This window comes from Lepidochelys olivacea, assembly GCF_965140295.1.
Source record: "Lepidochelys olivacea isolate rLepOli2 genome assembly, chromosome: 5".
NCBI classification, from domain to species: Eukaryota; Metazoa; Chordata; order Testudines; family Cheloniidae; genus Lepidochelys; species Lepidochelys olivacea.
The window spans coordinates 37,022,566-37,044,913 of NC_140415.1; the positions used below are offsets into that span (position 1 = coordinate 37,022,566).

Consider the following 22,348-nt stretch of genomic DNA (forward strand, 5'->3'; position numbering starts at 1 on the left):
CCACTGATGGACTGACTTTGTTGTGTCTCCTTGCATCTGTCAAGAGGTTGGACAGCCAATTGGAGGAATGGACAGAAGCCTAAAGTTGGGCTCATTTTTAAAAAATCTTAATCCTGGTGCATTGTTCAGAGTGAAGATAATTATGGACATAGTTCATTGCACAGATATACAAGCAGGCAATTTTGGAAATGCACCATCCCACCTGTAATTCTGTTCCTGAATGTGTCTTGTATATATTGACAAAGGTTGATAAGCACCTTCCAAAAGCACATGGATTATAATACTGGCAAAGATATCCCATATCCATCTCTCTTGACTATATTGTCATAAATATTCCACATTACCCTATGCATGGCTTCTGTATTTGGTGATGCTGTGCTTGGCCCTGTCTGGTATTAGTCATTTTAAACAAGTTGATTTTTATGTCAAATTATGGTGAAATATTTTGTAAGCATAAAAATCATCTTTCAAAATAAATTCTACAATTCCCCTCTCTCCTATTAAAACCAAACCCAGAGAGAGAGAGAGAGAGACAGCTTAGATAGGCCTGCACCCTAATGATCTTTGTCTAAATTGACTAGGTGCAATACATACAGCCCAAAGAATGGGACGGAGAGATGAACATAGCAAATCAGTGATGGAGGGTGAAACGAGAAGTGGTTTTAAGGACCAATTTGGAGGAGAGGGAGGAAGTTTGGTACAAAGACAGATGGAAGCTGCTACAAATGTAGCCAGCAGCATGAATAAAACTGAAGAGGTAGGTGGGATAGGTGACAAAGAATCTCAGGGAAAAGGAGACTTGACAGAGCTCAGAGCCCTAGAACTGTGAGTATATGGAAACAAGGATGGAGATGTAGACTGGAGCAGAGCTGTGCACAGTTTTGAAGGCAAGAGCAAGGAGCTTGAATGTTCTGTGGAAAGTGAGAGAGAGACTGATGGGATTTAAGGATACAGAGGAGTATGTGTATGAGAGAGAGATGTTGGGAGCTGTGGTTAAGGCATATTTTACATTTGAGTAGAGTTAGGGGAAAGGAGGAAAGCAGTGGGAGCTGATGAGGTCAGGGAGGAGGTTGCAATAACCAAGGAGGGAGAGGACCAAGCCATAAACCATGGGTTGCCATTTGGACACACAACAAGGGGTGCACTTTAGTGATACTATTGAGGGAACCTGTTGAGGCCCTGGGTATTAAGTTCAGGGAGGAGGGGACTTCTTTAAGCAGAACTAATAACTGTTCATTAGAAATGATTGGTCAATTTCCCTGCTGAACTTATCCATTTGTATTAACCTGCTCTTTCAGTGGAATTGACTAGCTAGTGTCATCCTGTTCCAAAGAGGTGCATCTCCCTCTAGCACTGGCATTGTCAGGAGTTGAAATGGGACTAGATTACACTAGTGTCAGTTGCAAATAATACTGCATAACTGAGAGCAGATGTGTCGATTTAACATCTAGCATGAGCCCAACCCTTTTTTTGGACAAGAATAAGATGTAATATTTTTTGTGTGCAGTTTCATACAAACTATATCTCAACAATAATACAGTAACCCCTCACTTAAAGTCATCCTGGTTAACGTTTCGTTGTTACGTTGCTAATCAATTAGAGAACATGCTCGTTTTAAAGTTGCGCAATGCTCCCTTATAACATCATTTGGCAGCCGCCTGCTTTGTCCACTGTTTGCAGGAAGAGCAGCCCGTTGCAGCTAGCTGGTGGGAGCTTGGAACCAGGGTGGACCGGCAGTCCCTCTATCAGCTCCCCATTCCCCTAAGTTTCCTGTGTGGCAGCTGCCCAGCAGGCTATCAATTGCCCGCTGGCAGTTCAGCTGTCCCTCCCCCCACTGCCATGTGCTGCTCCTGCCCTCTTGGAGCTGCTCCCCAGAGCCTCCTGCTTGCTGTGTGGGGTGGGGGTGGGGAAAAGGGGGACTAATGGCACGGTGTTCCCCTCCCCGTTCCCTTGCACCCTGCTTACTCCCATCTTCATAGAGCAGGGGGACACACGACAGGGCTCAGGACGGAGGGAGCTTCCTGGAAGCAGCTGCCATCTCAGCTTGCTGATCTACTTAAAAAGGCAGTGTACTTAGAGTGGGGTCAGAGTACTTAAAGGAGCAATGGACATATCTCTCTCATACACACACGGTGTGTGTCTTTGTCTCTGTCTACCATGCTGTCTCCCCTCCCTCCATTTGTGCTGCCTTGTAGAGTGTGAGGCTACATTAACAACGAGTTAACCCTTGAGGGCTCAGCCAATTGCTAGTTCATCATTTAGCAGTAAGGCATTCCCTGGGAAATATCCCACCCTTTGACTTCACCACCTCAGCCAAGCTTCACAATCATCATTGCTTGTACAGTATTAAATTGTTTGTTTAAAACGTTGCATATACTGTATGTGTGTGTGTGTGTGTGTATATATATGTGTGTGTATATATATAATATATTTTGTCTGGTGAAAAAAATTTCCCTGGAACCTAACGTCCCCCATTTACATTTAATTCTTATGGTGAAATTGGATTCGCTTAACATCGTTTCACTTAAAGTCACATTTTTTTAGGAACATAACTACAACATTAAGCAAGGAGTTTTGTACAGCTAAACTTTTATAGCAGAAAGGATGAAAATTAGGAAGTGTAGGTGAAGGAGAAAAGGTACATTTTCAGCCAAGATGTGAAAGGGGACAGAATGGCAGTGATACACAGAGATGCAAGAAGAGAAGGCTATGTTGACAGGCGATGCAGAAGAGAAGGCTCTGACATCAGACAGAATTGTATGGAGGGATGGGGCTGTGCCTATTTCAACATCAGGGGGTGGGAAGTAGCGGTAGGATTAACCAAGTCCAGGGAGTGATTTTTTAAATAAACTAGCAGTTTTGAACTTGCTCCTAATTTGAGCAGTGAGTTATTTGAGGATGGGGTGACCTTCAGGCTTTGACACCTGTCTCATGTTTCACCTTATCTTTCTACGGAGTTGTATTGCACGTAGGGCTGCAAGAACTGAAAGATTTTTTTCTGCCACCTGCACTGCCAGCCTCCCACTGCTAGAGTTCACTCTCCTGCTATTCTGCAGACCATCAATTTCTGCTTCTGTTTCATAACCTCCCTCATCTCCTGAATTGTCTCCTCTGACTGTTTTGGGAAAACACAAGGGACCTGCCTCTCTTTCCCTGTTATAAAGTGTTTATTCATATTTCACTGAAATGCATCCTGTCCTATTGAAGAGGTTTCCCAGACACCCTGAAATTTCCATGACCCTCTACTTGCTGGGTCTGTATGCTGAGTACCAGCTGCACAAGCTGATTACCTCCAGATCCCCCACTGCGCTCCTTAAATTTCACCGCGGAAATTAAATGCCGTGTTAAGGTTAAGAGATCAAACACTCCAAAGGCATGATGAGGACCAGGAGCTAATACAGGAAAGAAATCCAGATCACAGACCTGGAGTGACTTTGGGTGAGAAGAAGGGAAGAAAAGGAGGGCAGACAGACACAGAGAGGGGAGCCTTCTTCTCCTGACTTAAGTCAACTATGTCCCTGCAGTTCTGAGCCAACCTTTCAGTGCCTTAACTTTATAGGCCAAATGTTTCAGGAGCACATGGACTGGAATACAAAGACCTAAATGCACAAATCGGGCCACATTATGTCCCTGGTGTTACTCTATTGATTTCACTAGTGAGGCATTTGACTCCGTATAGTTTTTTAAAGTATGAACATTCACTGATGGTTTGACCTGATAGCTTCGTTTTCTGGCTTAACTGAGAACACTGGTGGGGAGGGGGAATGACACAAATGCAAAGTGATGGAGGAGCAAACATAACTCAGCCAGATTGCACATTTAAGCCAAGATATGTGGAAACTGTGTGAAATATAACAGCACATGCACAATAACAAAAGAGGACTTCATGACTTCTCATCCTTCATTTGTGCAGGGAGCCACAGCTTTGATTCCCTCTATGCATTGAAATTCATAGCCACTAACATAGATTTTTGGGCAGTGAAGTCTAAGGACTGGGTCTTTCTTTCCCTGTCTGTTCTGGAGTCATTACAATGTAAAGCTTTCTCACGATGTGTACTTTTGCTCAGCCATGTTTACTTTTCCCGTCTCTATTCAGCTGGTGCCTTTTCTCTAACTTTGCCCTGCTCCAACTATAAATTACCACCAAATACTACACAAAATGTGCACGGGCATTCCTTCACCCCTGTGGCAGCCTCGTCTGGTGGGCTAAATACAAGAGTGAGCTCATGGGACTTGTTCTGATTCCACCTCTGACACTGACTCTCTGTGGCTTTAGAAAAGCTCTTTAATCTCTGAATTTTAGGCTCCATATCTGAAATAATACTGACCTCACAACAGGGGTTGTGAGACTTGCTTCATGCTTATAAATTCTGCTATAGAACAGGAGTTTTAACATTCAGCACATACAGTTTTCTGGTGGTTCCCCAGATTCCAGTTTATTTGGGGACATCTTGTCAAAGTTTTCTAAATATTGGTGACTATGCATGGTGTCCAGCACTAGCAGCTGGGCTCCACATCAGCAGCAGACACCTGGGCGTAATATGAAGATCCCTCACCACCTGTTTTTCATAGTTTAATGTTGGAGTGCCTTAGGAATCCTCTCGCTGGCTTGCTGAAGTTCACTGGCCTGCCACTGTGCAGGGCGGTGTGATTTTTTTTTTTTAGTGAGCAGGAGTAATTTTTTTTTTTTTTTTTTGTAATGGGGGAGAAAGAATTCATTCCCTCTGATGATTCACCACAGCTGGATTTTGATGATCTTTAGTACATGATGCAAGATGCAGCTGTTCAGCCTGGCACTTTAGTAACAGTGGAGGTTACTCGGTGGTAGGTGATGGAGGAGTAGGTACACGGTGGGAAGTCGTCCTGTTTATTGGTTAGACTATTTAGCCAATTTACTGTATGTGATTGTTTTAAACTTTGTATGTTCCCCAAGATAGAGGTGGATTGAGGATAACAGTGGTAATGGAGGTGGGGGAATTGGTGGCAGCTGGAGAAAGAGAGAAGAGTGGTCACTTGGCTCCTAGAATAGGGAACATGGCCCCAAACTTTGGGGGCCTTGGAGAAGGCTCACCTGAGGAGAATGATGAATTCACTTGAGAGTGAGTGACGGATATAAAAGTGGAATTTATGACTAAATAGAGCATCAGGCATGAGGAAGTGAGCAGCAATGCAGGTTGGGACAATGTGCAGAGCTGGAAGGGTGAGGATCTTGCACTCAGCTGAAGTTCGTTGCACATACGCTCTGATTTGTTAATGTTGCTATAGGCCTAGGTATTGACTTCTGAGAAGAAAATGTGCAGATTTGTCTCATGACTGCTCAGTCAGTTGTGTGCCCTGCTTTTTCTCATGTGTGTATATTCTAAATACCATACACCTGAAAACCGGTAAAAACAAACAGGTTTGATTGCATACATGTGTGTGTTTCCCTCGTCTTTAAAGAATGACTATTCTTAGATAGTTGAGAAACCAAAATCTGAATGATAAAGTTAGTCAAGTACACCCTGTCATCAGCACACTCCTTCTCTCAGGACAGTGTTTCTTCATTCAAGCTGGGTAGGAAAGGAGTGAAAAATACAACCTCCTTTTGTCACTCCTTGATGTCTCACTGTGGGGCTGAAATTCATCCTACTTTTGCAGGCCTATGCTAAGCCATCAGCCCCACACGTGTCCTTAAGATTAGGCTTGAGTGGCATCTTACTGGTGGAGAAACCCTCTGCACTCGGGTGAATTTCATCCTAGTTGAAGGTAGAAGCTCAGGGTTTTAATCCAACTCTCCCTGTGATGTAGCAACATATTTTTGTGGTTGAAACAGTAAGTTTTATTCTCAGTTTCCCTTCTAGTCAGGAAAAAACTTGATTTAATTACTTGGGTCAGCACATGGGTCACATCACCAGACTTCAGGAGGATTTATAATTAATCATGTACAGTGCAAGCATTCATTTTCCCTTGCACATTTTGCTTTGATCTTGACATTTTTTCTCTTTCAGACAGTGTCATTTACATAATGAATAAATGACAGATTCATCTTTTGATGTGAGCCTATGTTGTTTATCTGGTTTCTCAGTTCCTTAGACCTGTCTTTCCCACCCCATCTCACCCTAAGGCTTTGGCATGCTCTACACCTAAAACTGAGATTGACCTAGCTGCATCATTCAGGCCTGTGAAAAGTTCTGTGCCCTGAGCACTGTAGTTAGGTTGCCCTAACCCCTGGTGGAGATGTGGCTAGGTTGATGAAGGAGTTTTCCATTGACTTCTCGGAGAGAGGGGTTAACTACATCAACTGAAAAAATCCTTCCATTGATGTAGGGAACATCTATGTCATGGTGCTACAGTGGTGTAGCTGCAGCTGTGTTGCTGTAGCGTAGACATACCTTTTTGTTTTCACCGATTAAAGGTGGGGTTTTTTGTTTTTTTTTTTAAACTGTGGGGGATAACTAATGCACGTTAGCTATCACACTATAAAAATGTAGTAGAGACGAGGCACTGTAGTTTTACCATGAGATTAACTAAGAAAAGGCCAACCACAGGCAGGAGGATTAGTGCTGCTGACCCCACTTAGTTGATCATGGTAAAAACTATGGATGTCTTGTCTCCATTGAAGATTTTACAGTAGAACCTATCACCCATTAGTTATCTCACTGTAAAAAATCCACCTTTTTTTTTCACTGAAGACAAACCAGTAGCTCACATTAAGTATTACTGTAGAAATTATTGTTCCAGGCTAGAACAAATCTCCAGCTGTAAATCCAGCTTAAATATAATTGAAAATTGCAAAGGAAGCTACTTGTCCTTGCTGTGTTTTTTCCTTTTCTGCAGTGTTCAGGAAAGTTACACCGTTCTCTTTATAGTGGCCTAATTCATCCCTTCTTACATACTTGCTATTTCTCTTTTCCTGGGCAGATTTTTCCTATCTATCGGTGGTTTGGGGAGGGGGGATGATATGTAGCTAGCTTCAAAAGAAAGCACTAATGTCAGATGGCAGCTGGTAAACTGGCTACCCACCTGTTGTGTCTTTTCAGTTAGGTGAGCATTTCCGTTATGTGTGCAAGAATACATTTTCTTGCCAACTGAGGCAAAATCTTATTTGTCTGGCAGCTCAGGACTGCAAAATATTGGCCTGGACAAATGAAACTTAATTGTTTGCTGCCTTGCTGACCAGCTCTTAAAAATCCTGGGGCTACTGACTAACTGATGCATCTGCCTTCTGGCTTTAAATGAACTCTTGCTTCCTACCTCAGTCTCCTTGTAATCACCTCCCAATCCCGAATAGTAGAAGAAAGGGATGATTTTCTTCTGTGGCAATTGCACTGCTAAAATTACTCCCTGGCTCTGTTCAGACAGTTGCTCTCTAATATAGCCTTCAGGAAGAGCGTACATGGCTAATCGTGTATAGCTACAAAAAGGGGAAAAAAGGACTTTCTTAATATCTTATCCAGGGAAAAAATGAGAATGAGGAGCATAGGAATTGCCATACAAGAGCAAACCAATGGCCAATCTAGTTAGGTTGTCTGCCTCCAACAGTGGCCAGGACTGGATTTTTCAGAGGCAGTCTTAAAAGTCCATGCTTGCTGTATAATAACAAATGAATGGCCTAAATTTCTTCCTAGCCCTATGCAGGTTGTGTCCTGAAGATCATGGATTGATATCCTTTATAAATGTTTCTCTTAGCTATTGTATCTGTAAATTATATTGTTGTTCACCTAAATAACTCCTTTTTAAAATCCCGCTTCGCTCTTTTCCACTGATTAGGCCTCAACTAGAGTATTGTGTCTAGTTCTGGGCACCACATTTCAGGAAAGATGTGGACAAATTAGAGAAAGCTCAAAGAAGAGCAAAAAAAATGATTAAAGGTCTAGAAAACATGTTCTATGAGGGAAAATTGAAAAAATTGGGTATCTTTAGTCTGGAAAAGAGAAGACTGAGAGGGGACATGATAACAGTTTTCGAGTACATAAAAGGTTGTTACAAGCAGGAGTGAGAAGAATTGTTCTTCTTAACCTCTGAGGATAGGAGAAGAAGCAATGGGCTTAAACTGCAGCAAGGGAGGTTTAGATTGGACATTAGGAGAAACTTCCTAACTGTCAGAGTGGTTAAGCACTGGAATAAATTGCCTAGGGAGGTTGTGGAATCTCCATCATTGGAGATTTTAAGAGCAGGTTAGACAAACACCTGTCAGAGATGGTCTCGATAGTACTTAGTCCTGCCATGAGTGCAGGAGACTGGACTAGATGACCTCTCAAGGTCCCTTCCAGTCCTATGATTCTGTGATTCTATAATGTGTTGTAATGAATCTCTCTAGTTCAGTTATGCTTTGTTTAAAGTATTTTTTATTAGTTTTAGAAGTATTGCTATCTAATGTCATCACGTGTAACCTTGTTCTTATACTAGGAGAGACAGTAAATGGGAGCACCTCACTGACCGTTTCTATCTTACTTTATAGTAGCATATGCCTCTCTGTCATAGATCACCTATTATTTATTGTCACCTCTCTAAACTAAGATGTCTGCCTGATCTATTATTTATTATTATTTTATGGTTTGTATTCTCCTAAGGCCTAGGAACCCAACAATCACTAGTGGGCATGTGCATGTAGGTAGATGTTGATTTTTTGCCTTAATCTATTTGCATTGTGAGGTGACAAAGGGTTGGAGGGCAGGAATCCTGCTTGTTTCTCAGAGTACTTATGGCTGTGTGAAGGTCTTTCTTGTTCAACTTTGTGTGTCTCCAGTTCAGTGCTCACAGCAGATTGCCTTATTCCTATATAAAATCTAATAACTCAAATATGAGGAAAATCAATTCCACCTTAACGTGTCTAATGCTGGTCTGACTCAGTTCTGCATTAAACTCCCTCCTTTTCAGCCTTTCGTGCTGCACATTACCATAAACCAACACTATAGCTGCCAAACCACTGGCAGGATTGTAGAGTAATTATTTTTGTTGCATAAACAAGCTGAGCGATAGACCGAAATGGCGTTGCTACCATTACGCTAAGAACACTGATCTTGGCTGTCTGTGCCTCCTCCTTGAATATGAACGAGCTGATTAAAATAAGAGTTGGCCGGCATCAATGAAATCTTGCTTTTGGGTTGGAGAGGGAAATAACGAATGCTTTATGAATAGAATTGTTTTTAATGTTTAAAGTGTTTACCGCTGCTGCATAGGTGAAAAAATGTTTTTCTTAAAATATTTTTAAAGAAGCCTGTGACAGCTGGATAACTTTTATTTTATTTTATGTAGCATTTCAGAGTCTCCTTTAAAGAGGATGGAGAATATTTTCTCCCCCACAGTTTTGAATTGCTTTGTATGTAGGCAACCTGAATCAGACCAGCAACTTACATTTGCTTTGCTTCCTCTCTCAGAACTCAGATGATCTTTATGTTCTAAGATGCATTGTGTGAAAGCTGGTCCATGAGATGGAAGATGATACATTGATGGGGTTAATTGCTGGACACTCTAAGAGCCAGACTGATCCTGCAAATACTTATGCACAGTGGTAACTCTACCCTCATAAATAGTCTCATTATATTCAGTGAGACTATTCGCCTGCATAAAGTTGCTTACACGTGTAAGTGGGCCTCAGCTGCACTGAATTGACACCACATTTACACTGTTATAACTGAGATCAGGATCTGGCCCATGGCATTGAAAAGCTAGAGAAAACCATGTCCCTGATCCTGCAAAGAGAAGTCTGCAGCCTCATCCCCGTTAAGTTTAACAGGGATCTGTGTGGATGCAGGAGTCTGCTTGAATTAATCTATCTGCAGAATTGGGGCCCATGTTTGTTTAACATGCAGACAAGATTTTTACACTATGTGAAGTGCTCATTAAAAACAGTTCTAGTGTAATCATTTATTGTTAATTTCATTCTTACAAATCCTATGTTGAAATTTTTTTCTTCATCTTCCAGATGGTATTTTCAAAAGCTAATGTACATTCTTTTTCATGGCTGATTTCCCTGTATAATATTTTTCTATTTTCATTTCTGAATCCTCTTTAATGAAAGAGAATTAAATGTTCTCCATTAGGCTACCGTGTTATTCCAGCCAGGCAATCTATTATAGACAACTTCTTGCCATGGAATCATATTTCACAGCAGATTTTATGCCAAACAGATGCCTACAACTAAAATATCTTAACTGCTGAACTAGTGTTTTATCTCCTTTGGCAGCTCTTCTCTTAATACCCAAAACCATGAAGCTAAAAAGCTTCCACAGACTAATGTTTCTATCTTGAAAACATTGTCAGGTTTCCAGAGCAGTGGTATATTTCTTTACTGAAGGTTTGTGTATATTTAGGAACAAGTGATCTGCCCTAGTTAAAGTTCAACTAGACTATGCTGACTAACATGGAATAGGGAAAGCACAGGCTACAAAGCAACACATTCAGTCACTTTCAGTGCTGTAATTTTGCCAGGTGCAGAACCTGCCGTGATGTTTAATTGCCATCTGTGTATTATCCTTTGTGAAAATCCTCTTTTGGCAGGCCAAGCCAGACCTTTGTACCTTTGTTTAGCTTGCATAGCACAGCTTGGAACAGGAACAGAATGGTATTTGCTAAAAAGAAAGACTTCCATGTTGCCCTTAGTAAGAGGGAAGCACTGTGCGCAAAGCAATCCATGGTTGTCTCATCTTCCTTCAGTGCAGGAGCGCCTTGAGAATTTGTGGGGTGCCGAGCAAGCATAGGCACTGACTTCCCCAGTTCCCGGGAGATGCTCAACGCCCCCGCTCTGCCCCAGATGCTCAACGCCCCTGCTCTGCCCCAGGCCCCGCCTCCCACTCCACCCCTGCCCTGCTCCTTCCTTCCCCCTTCCCTGCCTCTTCCTGTCCTCACTCCTCCTCCTCTCCCCCAGCGCCTCCTGAATGCCGCTGAACAGCTGATCACAGCGGGTGGGAGGCACTGGGAGTTAGGGGAAGGAGCTGATCCATGAGGTGTTTTTTCCCAGCCCCGGAGCATCCACGGAGTCGGTGCCTATGTGAGCAAGAATTGGGACCCAGCCTGATGGTGGGCAAAGTTTGTCTCTGACTTTGGTCTGTCTTCCAGAGTGGGAGATCAAATGTAGAACTTGATGAAGAAATTTTTTCACCAGATTTTTTAATCAAAAATGCATTTTTGGGACTCTGAAACTATTTGTGAATTTGCGTCAAATTTGATTAATAGTTTTAGGAAAAAAAGTAGTAGAAAAATCTGTGGTGGGGGGACTTAAAGAAAGTGCAAATATTTTGTTATGAAATGTTTCATTTCAACTATTTTGTTTCAAAATATTTTGTTTTGATTTCTGCACGTTGAATTCAAATTTTGGCCAAACACATAAAAGGGTGCTAAACACCCCAAATCAGCCAAATCAAAATGAAAACCAACCAAACAATATATTTTTGAGTTGACTGAAACATTTAAAAACAAAACAAAAAACTTCTTTTGAATAGGTCAATTTGAAATGATTTTTTTTTCCATTTGAGAAGAAATTTTGGAGGTGAAACAATGGTTTCAGTATGAATTGAACCAGATAGCTTTTCAGTTTGGTCTGTCAGCTCTAATTAGGCGATGAACTGTCTGCTCCTGCAGTCCCAGTTCTGAAGTGATAAGTAATGTGGCTGACCCATAAGCATAGACATCTGCAAGGGGCTGGCCCCAAGTAGTCACTTGCATTGCTTGTGTTTGAAGGCTGCCCCTGCTTTGATGCACACATGGAATTCTTCATAATGCTACTGAGAATTAAGCATGTAGTGGGGGCCAAATTCATATCTGATATAAACCGCCATAATTCTATAGTTACATCCACTTGCGGCAGGGCTGAATTTTCCTCTTTATCTTTTTCAGATACGAATTGTGGGTGTAATGTTCCACATTCAGATTATTTGTATGCACAATGATCTGTACTAGTTAAAAACAGTTTCTAGAAATTTGATCCATAAAGACAAAGCAAAATAAATTCCCTAACTTCCTGGTTTTGATGTTACCCAGGGTTTTCAGAACCCAAAGCTGTGGTAACTTAGCTGTTTCTCTCCAGGCAGTATCAGGAATAAGTCAATGGAGGCACAGTTCATCTGTCTGATATATAATTGATTGATACAAACCAGAATGCTTTCACCTCACTACTTTTTAATTGGATCTTCAGCGTGCACACACACGCACACATGCTGTCGCAGTAGGTTTAAAGCATTTAAAAACATTTATATTTACCTAAAGTTAAGAATGGTCTTAAGGTTCAGCGGCCAGGCTTCAGGGGCCCCCACTTTCTATCTAACCGCTGGGGAACTTAGTTATCAGATCCTTGCCCAAAGAAAGCTCCCTCAGATTGCTCCAAAGCAAATTCTTTTGCCTAATCTTATATGGCTAACTTCAAACAAAGCACATAACTTGTAGTGATTCCTAGTGGGTCATCATTGTAACCCCTAATGGGTCACCAATTCTCCTAATTTCAGCAAAACTACTCATATCTTATCACAATATTTCTAGTCATAACAACAGTAAAACTCTCATATCAGAGGTGTCAGAGGCATTCAAGACCAAGATCAGCCGTCCAAACATTTCTTCTGTTCTCACAATACATTCCCTTCTTATCCCATCCTCCCATTCTGACAGCAAAACTGCAAACATGCAGTTATTTGGCCTTGCCTCTCAAGGCCTAAAATTGTCCTAGCTATGTGATGTTTGGTTTTCAGCAGGCAGTGGTTGAACATACAAAATTGCTGACTGCAGTACTGCCAGATTCTGGTGTGATTAATCATACGTCCCATTTTGGCCCGGACAGTCCCTCTTTTAAGCCCTGTCCTGGGCGTCCTGATGATTTTTTGGAAAAACTGGGCATTTGTGCTGTTTGTTGTTGCTGACTAACCATCAGTTGGCGAGAGCAAATAGGATAAATGCCCAGTTTTGCCAAAAAGTGGGGCATGCTCCCTAAATGGGGTGCGGAGGAATGTTTGTGGAGGAGTAAGTAGCAGTGTCAGTGATGTGAGGGGGCTTGGACCAGCCCCGCACACTGGATGGGGGGCTTCCTAAGGCCAGCCCCGTGCACGGGAGGGGGCTCAGGTGAGTGGCTCTGGCCAGCTCCAGATGGGGGAGGGAGCGCGGGCGTGTGTGGGGGGGGGTAGGGGTGGGACTCAGGTGAGCGCTTGGGTCAGCCCTGCATGTGCATGGGGGAGAGGAAGGGGCCTTAGGTCAGTCCTGCATGTGTGTGTAAGCGCCTCAGGTCATCCGCAGGGGTGTGGGGGAGTTTGGGTGAGCCCCACATGGTGTCCCATTTTCCCTTTGGGAAATATGGTCACCCTGTCTATCTTAGTGGTTTGAGCATTGGCCTGTTAAACCCAGCGTTGTGAGTTCAAACCGTGAGGGGGCCATTTAGGGGTCTAGGGCAAAAATTGGGGATTGGTCCTGCTTTGAGCAGGGGGTTGGACAAGATGACCTGAGGTCCCTTCCAACCCTGATATTCTATGAAAATCTATCTGGGGTACATACAAGAATGTCACATTCTGGGGTAACATTGTCATCACATTACGTCACATGACTCTGTCTGCTAGCATCCTTTCCCCATCTGTGGGCAGAGTCCTAATACTTGGCCAGCTATTAGTCAGACTTGCCATTGATGGACTGTACAATGCGCACTACTTTTAAATCATTCTTTAGAACTCAAGGCAAGAATCTAATTTTTTTTTTCACAGCAAGAATGAGCATGCACCTCATTACTTGCCTGTTTTTACAGACTTTTATTCAATACGCTGACAGAGAGTGTTGCCTTTGTATCTGCTAAAAATTCTGGGCCGGGATTACGTGACACACTTGTGGGTAGCACCAAAATACCTGAAGGTAAGAAGGTAATTTGACCTATATAGTGTGTGGAAAAAGTCTGCATTGTGCTGTCAGGATCTGCTCTTTAACTGTGCTGTGGATATTTTGGCACTCTGTGGAATCAAGCAGCGTATTGTTAGATGAAAGAGAAATGTCTGCCCAGTGCACAAATGGAATGCAGATAACTGTGCTTTCTAATCCCCACTGAGCTGTGCTCTTCACTTTAATATTTCATAGACAATGTCGACCAAATTTTCAAATGCTACAGTTTCTAAATGGTGGCTACCAATGTGTGTGAAAGCCTCACACTTACACATGCGTATAGGATAATAGTGTATACAACTACCCCCAAAATACATAGATAACTATTTGTGTGCCTAAACATAGGTTTTGCTTGTGTAATGGATACATGTGCATTTGTTGCAGGTGCAATGTAAGCACTGGCATTAGACAATGTGGCCTTGCATGTCTGAATACGCCCAACAGAACCAGAATTCTCAGACAATGATCCACTTCCACCCCAAAAATGTATTTAGTATAAAGATATTATTTAAAAGGACAACCCGTAGCACATCCTGCCCTTAGAGAAAATGGCATAGAAATGTTTAAAATTATTCTGTAAAATGTCATAAAGAACTGTATTCCCTGTCACAGAATTCTATAGGATGGTTCAAAACATACAAAAGTCATTCTCTCTATTTGTTCCTTCAAGGTTTTAGAGTAACTTGTACAGAATCATAATACATTTGTATACAACCTTTATCCCAGTTAAGCTATTTAGCACTCTTCCATAGGATATACATCTCATGTCATTGATGAACGTAATATATATGAGCAAGGAAATGCTAATGAGGATGGATGCTCCAAGGTATCAAACTACTAATTATTTTAAAAGACACAAAGTTGTACTTTTGTTTTCATTTGGTTGTAATATGTTTTGCTTGTTTTTTCTCCTTTGGAAAATTCTGTTCCCTTCCTTGATGACTACGTTACTCCAAAGTGCTTGGAAGAGCCCAGTTGCCCACATATTCTCTGTCTCTTCCTTGCCAAGCCCTTTGCTCCAATGAAGGCCCGCATAGGAGCAAATGGGTGGCTGCATTGGAATGCCTGACCCCTCCCCATTCCCCCTGATCACCATGGAAGTAGTCTCTGCATGGCCTGGTGTAGTCTGGCATGGAAGGCCACTTTGGGGGCAGGCCTGGAAGGGTCTGTGGTGCACTGGGGGTGGGGCCACAGATCCACGTGTACGTGGATCTACAGGTCCTATTTTTCTGTGCAGCTGGCATGGAGAGGCTGTGAACACTATTCAAGCCTATAAGCAAAGGTGAAAGAATTCCAGCACAGGGAGTCAAAGTGGGAGAATCACATAGAGTGGTAGGAGAGGGAACGGGGGAAGGCCAGAGGGTAGAAGGCTGCAGTAATCAAAGTGAGAGGACTGGGGCATTGACAAGGGCCTTAGTGGTGGGTCTAGAGGGGAAAGGATGGGTTTATAGCTATTGTAAAATATTTAGCAACAGGTTGGATGTGTGGACAGAAGAAATGATGACCCTGCAGTACAAGGAACTGTGGAGAGGCAGGCGGGTGGAGTGGTCTATGGTGATGGAGATATTACTAACATCATTAATGATTATACCTCTTTTACAGATAGTGGGGTTGGGGAACAGAAATGTAACTTGCCTTGGTCACAGGAGCAAAGTGGGAATAGAAGCCAGGGTTCCTTATACCCAGTCCCCTGATCTTACCAGTCCACAGCACTCAGTCAGTCTAGGGAAGACCTGGGTTGTGGTGAGTAGTTCTCTTGGCACTGGACATCTGGTGCTTGATGTATCCCAGTCCAAAGACAGTTTCTTTTGAGTGTGTGAATCCCAGCATAAGGTGGTTAATTATGGAATTTTGGTGATGTACAGAAGCACTCATACTTCACAGGGATCCTGGTCAAGCTGACTGAGTCTTGGCCTGAAGCCACCCGGACTAATTGTCCTGGCCAGCTTCAACTTTTATGGAAATCATGTCTGTGTAATCTTTGTATGTTGCAACTGCCACATCTGAGCTCTCTGGGTCTCATGACCTCCTATGAGTAGAAACCAGTTGAATCAAGATGGATAATATCAAGCTAAGACTTTTAGTCTGTCAGCTGCAGCTCCATATTCAAGATGAGGGATGCAGCAGCTGCCAGGGCCATCTTGTCAGATTCTGTCTGCTAGCCTGTGGGCTACCTTCTAGCTACTTCTGCTTTGTATGTATACGTTGAGTAGCACAGCCAGGATGTACAAACATACAATATCACAGAGATACGTGACCCTATTGTGCACTCCTTTTTGCATAAATGCAAATAGTTCCCTTGACTTCAATCAGACTACTTGTGTGAGGAAGTGCTCATCCTTGAGTGAAACTTATGTCATCTGCATAAAGCCAGAGCATTTAAGCTGGAGGGCAGACTGGGGAGGTAACATCCACACTCTACAATGTGGCGTCAGGATGCAGGGCTGGTCCACAGCGCCCCCAGTACTTGTGTGGGCATGGGGGTCACTGAACATGCCTAGATGCAAATGCAATCTTGCCAGACCTGCTGTTGTCCCACCTTGTGCCCACACCCAAACTAACCTTTTCTACTAGTCCCATGAAGGCTGGTGTGGAGACCAGCTCTATGGTGTGAGGGACCGCTGCATGGCTGCTCAGGCAGCTGACCCCCTGTACAGCCCCTATGCAGATCTTAAGTGATGCAGAGGCCCTTATACTAGCCCTCTGCCCTGGGAGTGAATATGAATAAGGGTTGCACACTTGGGCCCTGAATATATAATTCCTTGTGCATGTGATTATGTAACTGCCACAGCAGATGCACCATTCTCATGAAATAATTCACATTTAACTAATGAAGCCCCTGGCAGAATATATTTTGGGATGCATCCTGTTTACAGATCTCTGCTAATCATGTTATTCCATTAATTCTGGTGTTGTTTATTCCTGGGCATTGTAGTAACCTACTAATTTGTCTCTCTTTAATAGGAAACAGAGACACAAGCTTAATACACTGATTAGGAAATTATTCCGACTTTCTCTAGCAATTGTCTCCATTAGTGCAGATAGCTGTAAATCAGATCCATGGGACCAGGCTGAAACCTGGCTGACCTCTTACTGCCTGGGCTTAGTTTACAAACATTAGGAGGAAGTTTGATCAGCACAGATGTGTACCTCGCACCAAGCTTGATGCGTTTACAAGTGTCACGGCTCTGGGTTGTTGGTGTTGTCCAGAAATATTATGTCATTAAGTTGAACATGCAAAGATGCAAGCACACTAATAGGGCAGAGTGCATACTGATCTTGTTTGACCAGGTGGGGGGGAAGCACAAGAACCCTTACACTCCAACCCTTCCCCCTACACACACCTCTCAGGTGCCAAAGGGCAGCTTACAACAGCAGTGCAGCCCCTGCATAAAGGGGAGTGTAGTGCTCCTGACCTGTGGGGAGCCAGGTGGGCAAAACAGGGTGTAGAGAAGGGGGGGGGGCATATCATGCCAGGGCAGTGTTGTGATCTGCAGAGGAGGATCAGCCTGCTCATAGCTGACAAAATATGCACCCCTGTCCCAGCAGGTACTAGGGAGGCAGGAATTCTCTGCTGTTCCTCCTGGGACCCCTGCTTGGCCATAATGTAGCCGTATATTTCCAGCTGGGACAGTTGCTTCCCCTCTAACTTGCTGCAGAGATAACCTAGTGACCCAGCAAGGCAGCAAGTGCAAAGTTTGTGAAAGGTCAGAGTCTAGCAAATAGCAAGGAGGGATTTATTGCTTAAACATATCTACTGTATGTTACTCCATTGCTTTTCTAGTGGCCTCTCTGCTCCAGCTTCTGTGCTGCTGCCATGTTTATTTGCTGTTTCACTGGAAATCCTAGTGAGACACCAGGACGTACCTGGTACACTTAGGAGCCCGAAAGGAGAGATTTAGCATGTCTTAATTTACCTGTAAGTTAGCCTGCAGTGAAGCAGTTAAAAATGAACCCAAAGGCACCACTATATTCACATTAAATAAAATGTGATTGTTTCATTGCAGAGAATGAAACACTTGTGTGGTCACATTAAGTGCCATATAATTGTCAATAGTTTCCCCATATGGCTTTCCTTATAGTTTCATTGGAATAACAAAGTAAGGATGGCCAGCTGGGGGCAGAGAGAGAGAATGTGTGTGTATGAGGCCAAAACACTTACCAAGGGCCTCCGTTACATGTTTTTTCTCATGAAAAATGATTCCGTTGCCAGGCTCTTCCTAGCCCCTGTCTGACTAATATTCCTCTAAGGGGAGATGTCCACCTGTTCAAATACCTATAAAAATAAATCAACCTATCTTTATACCAGATACCTCAGTGCTCAGAGGGGTAAGTGCATTGCAATCTAGGTATCTCTGGGGGCAGTGATGTGCAACGGATGATTGGTGCTCTTACTTTAAGAGTTTTATGAAAATTCTGAATGGGACCTGGTGGGAAGCCTGGGACTAAGAGAGCGGGATTCTGTTTTCTTCTCTCTCGCAGACCTGCTGTGTGACTCTGGCTAAGTCGTATGACCTCCCTATGTTTCTATTTCCCCTTATTTAAAACTGGGGTGGTAATTATTCCTTGCCACACAAGAGCATTTTGATGCTCCGTTCATTGACGTCTCTTCAATGCTTTGAGCTCCTTGGATGAAAGTATGTAAGCTCCATCAAGGGAGATGTAGGTTAGATATGAGGAAAAGCTGTTGCTGTTCTTTATTTAATCTTTCCATTAGTTCATTACAAAGCACTTTCCCTAGTGGAAAAAACAAAAGAGCGGCCAGACTGGGTCAGACCAAAGGTCCATCTAGCCCAGTATCCTGTCCTCTGACAGTGGCTAATGTCAGGTGTCCCAGAGGGAATGAACAGAACAGGTAATCATCAAGTGATGCATGTCCTGTTGCCCATTCCCAGCTCCTGGAAAACAGAGGCTAGGAACACTATCCGTGCCCATCCTGGCTAATAGCCATTGATGGACCTATCCTCCATGAATTTATCTAGTTCTTTTTTGAACCCTGTTATAGTCTTGGCCTTCACAACATCGTCTGGCAAAGAGTTCCACAGGCTGACTGTGCATTGTGTGAAGAAATACTTCCTTTTGTTTGTTTTAATCCTGCTGCCAGTTAATTTCATTTGATGACCTCTAGTTCTTGTGTTATGAGGAGTAAATAACACTTCCTTATTTACTTTCTCCATACCAGTCATGATTTTATTGACCTCAATCATATCCCCCCTTAGTCATCTCTTTTCCAAGCTGAAAAGTCCCAGTCTTATTAATCGCTCCTCATATGGAAGTCGTTCCATACCCCTAATAATTTTTGTTGCCTTTTTCTGAACTTTTTCCAATTCCAATATATCTTTTTTGAGATGGGGTGACCACATCGGAATGCAGTATTCAAGATGTGGGCGTACCATGGATTTATATAGAGGCAATATGATATTTTCTGTCTTATTATCCATCCCTTTCTTAATGTTTCCCAACATTCTGTTCACCTTTTTGACTGCCGCTGCACATTGAATGGATGTTTTCAGAGAACTATCCACAATGACTCCACACAATGACTTTCTTGAATGGTAACAGCTAATTTAGACTCCATCATTTTATATGTATAGTTGGGATTATGTTTTCCAATGTGCATTACTTTGCATTTATCAACATTGAATTTCATCTGCCATTTTGTTGCCCAGTCACCCTGTTTTAAGAGATCCTTTTGTAGCACTTCGTTTTCTGCCTGGGACTTAACTATCTTGAATAGTTTTGTATCATCTGAAAATTTTGCCACCTCATTGTTTAACCCTTTTCCCAGATCATTTATGAATGTGTTGAATAGGACTGGTCCCCTAAGGAACACCACTATTTACCTCTCTCCATTCTGAAAACTGACCATTTATTTGTATCCTTTGTTTCCTATCCTTTAACCAGTTACCAATCCATGAGAGGACCTTTCCTCTTATCCCATGACAGCTTACTTTGCTTAAGAGCCTTTGGTGAGGGACCTTGTCAAAGGCTTTCTGAAAATCTAATAATTAACAATCTAAGTACACTGTATTCATTGGATTCCCCTTGTCCACATGCTTGTTGACCCCCCCAAAGAATTCTAGCAGATTGATGAGGCATGATTTCCCTTTACAAAAAATATGTTGACTCTTCCCCAACAAATTATGTTCATCTATGTGTCTGACAATTTTGTTCTTTACCATAGTTTCAACCACTTTGCCCAGTACTGAAGTCAAGCTTACTAGCCTGTAATTGCTAGGATCACCTCTGGAGCCCTTATTCAAAATTGGCGTCACATTAGCTATCCTCCACTCATTTGGTACAGAAGCTGATTTAAATTATAGGTTACATCAGTTAGTAGTTCTGCAATTTCACATTTGAGTTCCTTCAGAACTCTTGGGCATCTGGTCCTTATAGGCACAATGCATGCGCTTCTACCCCTCACAGAACTAAAAGTGGCTTTTAAGACACTTGTAAAAGGGCACACCTGCCCAGTAGCACCCCCTGCTGGCCAGAGGTAGCTCTGCAGCACCCTGCCACAATCTGTCTCCCCCTCCCTTGACCCTTTCAGGGTTTTTTAAATAATCTTCACCAGTCCAGAGTCCTTAAAACAATTCCCTTCTGCATCTTATTCATTTACATACAATTCACAATACTCAGTGTGGGGGCTTCTCGCAGAAGATAATCCTTCTCTCCCCTCCTGCATGGAGTCTTCCCTTGCTTTTCACAGGCCACTCCTAGCCCTGCCTGGCCGGAGTCTTTTGGTCCCGGAAATCTGAGATTCTTCTGTAGCTTGCAGCAGCCCTTCTAACTCTGCAGCTTCAATCCACTGCTGTCTCCGTCTTTATAAGGGACAGGTGCCTTACCTTAAGTCCAACTGGGCAGCAGATAATCAGAAAAAACGGAAAAAGGTAATTGGTCACAATTGCACTGGACCCCCCGCTTCCTCTTAAAGGGGCCAGTCACCCTGCAACAACATTATTTTGGGAAAATGAAATTTATAATCAAGGAGCTGTTGTCTCATAACAATAGCCCAAAATACTAAGATATTGGTGCCCTTTGTAGGGGTTTGAAGACCTTTGCAGACTTTTGGCACACCCTTGGTGCAAGTTATTGCTATGCCAAATTCATTTGCTGTACCTTTCAATAACAGGACAAACCAGAAGAGGCTGCAAAGGTTTATCAGTTATTAACTTCCAATTATGTTCCAATAAACAATGCTTCATCCGTTAGCTCAGGAGGAAAACAGAATCTTTGCCACCGACATCCTCTATGTTCCCAAATTGCACCTCTTAGTAAAAGACAGTCTGATGATATGCTTCAGTAAATTTGTGATTTAAATACAGTGAAGTCTCTGGATTCTTTATGTAGTTTTCTTCCCTAATGTCAATATAATTGTGTAGAAATTGTGTGGAAATTGGAATGAGTTCACTAACCCCCTACAGATTCTCACTTCTCTCTAACACCTCGTGCAGTGTTCTATCTCTTGCTGTAACATCCTTTGCAACATCACACCTGCTACAGACAACTCTTAAATAACATTTCCTTTCCATGTGACTTTGGCAGGGATGAGTTTGTTGACTGGAAAATCATTCGAATTCATCCAGGATTACCTCCTTCAATATATGATTTTCAACTTTTTGTTAAAATAAATTACATATCGATCATTTGGTCTACATGCTGAGAACAAAAGGTAGCTGTGTCAGGCTGCATATGGCTACTCAGTCAGCCATCCTATCCTTCTGATGTTTTGTTCCTTCTTGTCTTGTCTCCAACAGCACCAGCAGCTGAAGTAAAGCAAGAATCACAATCAGTGTTGATACCCCATGACACCTAAAACAGCAACAGCAACAAAAGGAAACAAGCTGGAGAGGAGCTGGGTGACCTGAATGTGACTTAATTTAAGTGCTGATGTAATCTGTCCAAAATGTTAAGTGATTTCACTGTTTCCGTCCTGGCATGTTGTGTTGGAAGATGTGTTATGTTCCGCACAATCTATATGAGGGCTGAAGGACCGATCAATCAGAGTGATGTGCTGGAGCCTAGAGCATTTTCCTCTTTGTTTGAACGAGAAATTTCTTTAAAATCCACTACTGTGAAAGCAAGAACAAACTTCTCATCCTTCACAAGCTCATTAGCAGTAAATAGTGCACTTGGCAATATAATATAAAGAATCTAGTTACATGTAAAGTACGAAACTTAGTCTTTTAACCCAACAAATGAACCTTTTACCATAATCATGTATAAACATGAAAGTGACTTCCTCCTCCTCAGTCACACCATGCCCTGTTTAATCATTATTAAGGAATGTTAGCATAATTTCACTTTAATTAAAATTGCACCTGCTAGTGCCGCTACCATTGGGGTTGCACACAACTCCATGAAAGCGCAGCTGCCAGCTACTCCAGGGCTACAGGCACCAGGCTTTCATTCTATAACATTTCTTAGGGTAAAAAACCACTAGGCAGCTGGCTTATGTCATTAGGCTTTCATTCTATAACATTTCTCAGGGTGAAAAACTGGCTTATGTCATCAGGCTCTT

General features: G+C 42.6%; 1 long non-coding RNA gene across 1 annotated transcript in view; it reads left to right on the forward strand.

Moving 5' to 3' along the window:
• Positions 1-21,848, forward strand: part of LOC311520384 — a 102,721-nt gene extending 80,873 nt beyond the window's left edge. Inside the window, exon 3 of the long non-coding RNA XR_014711572.1 lies at positions 21,585-21,848. This is a non-coding gene — a long non-coding RNA (uncharacterized lncRNA). The remainder of the gene's footprint in view (positions 1-21,584) is intronic.
• The last annotated feature ends 500 nt before the right edge of the window (positions 21,849-22,348 follow it).